Source organism: Mus pahari, chromosome 7 (assembly GCF_900095145.1).
Source record: "Mus pahari chromosome 7, PAHARI_EIJ_v1.1, whole genome shotgun sequence".
Classification (NCBI taxonomy): Eukaryota; Metazoa; Chordata; class Mammalia; order Rodentia; family Muridae; genus Mus; species Mus pahari.
Genome location: NC_034596.1, coordinates 29650964 through 29653502, shown reverse-complemented (window position 1 = coordinate 29653502; position 2539 = coordinate 29650964).

The following is a 2539-nucleotide window of genomic DNA, read 5'->3' as shown; positions in this document are numbered from 1 at the left end:
GGGGATAGGGAATTTTTGGAGGGGAAACTAGGAAAGGGGATAACATTTGAAATATAAATAAAGAAAATAACTAATAATAATAAAAAAGAAGATAACATATCTTTTTTTTTAAGATTTATTTATTTATTACATGTAAGTACACTGTAGCTATCTTCAGACACTCCAGAAGAGGGCGTCAGATCTTGTTACGGATGGTTGTGAGCCACCTTGTGGTTGCTGGGATTTGAACTCTGGACCTTCGGAAGAGCAGTCGGGTGCTCTTACCCACTGAGCCATCTCACCAGCCCAAAAAAGAAGATAACATAATTGCCCACTATTATGGAACTAATCAACCAGAAATAAGACAGAACTGGCTTGAAATAAAACTTTTAATTTTTTACCTGACCAGTATCTGAGCCAGTAGAAAATAAAAAGAAATGGGCCTTTGCATGTAAAGCTGCTGTCAAAGAAGGTAAGCAAAATGTTGGCTGCCTGTGAATATTGCTTGATAACTCAGGATGATCTCCAATTGTGGATGCCCTCAGAAAAGATAAATGCCTAAAAGGATAAATACTAATGAAGGTCTAGGTTCATAAATTGACTTCAGAAAGGTTTTGAATATGTAAGAAGAGTCAGTTTGACCTCAATAACTGTGATTAACACTAGAAACCTTGTTTTCCAAAGCAGAGAGTTAGCCCTTGGGAAATGATGGCCAAGCATAAAACTCATGGCTATATGAATTAAAAGAAGCAAGTTTTCAGCCTAAAATTACATTCTGTAATACTGTAGGGGGGGGGTGGGACTATAAGTCACAGCAAGCATTAAATATATATATATAAAAAAGGTATCCACCTCAGAGCACACCCTGCAAGATTTAGTTTGTTACCTTTGAATCTTTCCTGAAGAAAGCCTTTGGATCAGTACTGTAATGCACTTCTAAAAATAAGGACAAACTTGTTTTATCACAACTCTAGACTCACTGTTTGTTAATATAATTCTTTGCCCAATGTAGAGGGTATTCTGGAGTAAATACTAATTCGTAGGTCGTTGATTCATGGAAAACTCCTACTTTGCATCTGCTGTGCATTTTAAATCAAAGAGAGAGAAATCTATCAAGCTTCAATGCCTAAAAATAAACTCCCATGCAAAACTGTGATGTTCCTAACTGAACACTCTCAGAGAGAGCTGCATCCTTAGCAGGGTCACACACACTCAAACACACACAATCACACACAGATAGACACAGAAACACTCACATAAACAAACAGAAAAACATGTACACAAACACAAATTTACACACACATGCTGAGGTTTGCTCTGCTGCTATGTTAAATTATATACCTGAAGATCTAGGTCTACAAGTGGCTTCTCGTGTTTACAAGCTTTTGTTGTGCAAACCTTGTTCCTTGACTTAAAACTATTGGCTAAATAAAATTGACTACAGTCAACTACTGAGGGATTAGAGGTAGGTGGTGTTAGCACCAGGACACTCCAAGGCCTGGCCCAACCATGTGACACTAGACCTGTGTTGCCAGGACAACGACCCTCAATCCCACAACTCACCTGGCTCAGTCCCCACCCTCATTGGTGTGATGTCATTCTCCGTATAAATTAGGGGATCACCCCTCCTCACTCTCTTCTCCTCCTCTCTTCACCCCTCCTAGCTCTTCTCTTCTCCTCTTCTCTTCCCCTTTCCCCCTCTTCTTCTCTTCTCTTCTCTTTCTCCTTCTCCTCTTTCTCTCTCCTCTTCTCTGCTCTTCTTCTCGATTCACTGCCCCACCCCATCCCTGCTTAATAAACCTCTCTCACGTGGAATCACCTTGGTGTGGTCTGCTGTTTGGTTTATCCGCCCAAAACATAAAATTGGTGCCGTGACTCGGATGGATAAACAAAAAACCAGCAGCCAGCAGCACCTGGTGTTGCCCAAGGGGCATCCAGTAGACACAGCGGTAGGTACCGAACACAACATCCATGGTAAGATTCCCACTTGCAGCCGCTTGCTCGCGCATGCGCACGTTCCAACCCTCCGCACAGCGGCTTACAACTTTCCCTCCGAGCCAGAACTCTTGGCGACCCCACCTCCCCTGTGTTTAAGCCTTTGCCCCAAGTGATTACAAACGACCAACCGGGGAGCTCACACAAAGGCCTAAGGGGGCAAGGGGGGAGGAGTGCAGCTGTTCGCCATTTACACCATGTGACCGCTGCTGTCCTGGGGTGCAGAAACTTTAAGCGAACTGTGCCATTACCACAGTGCCTTATAGGTCGGGCTTTCACGTTCCAATCTTACCAGTGCGCGAAAACCTCTCACACAGACACCAGCATACTATTGGTAGAGCCTGTCAGCAGGACGGGGGGGGGGGGCAGTTCACGGAACAGAATCTGGCCAATTCTGCCCGAGAACTAAGGGACTACTGACTCAGCTGGCATAGAAGGGACACTGCCCATCTGCAACTTGCTTTTTCCGGAAGCTGCTCTTTCCATACAGGCCCCCAGTGGGTTGGGCCCCCAGCAGGTTGGTTGAAATCCCTGGCCAGGGTAGAGCACTTCCCACAGTAAGTCC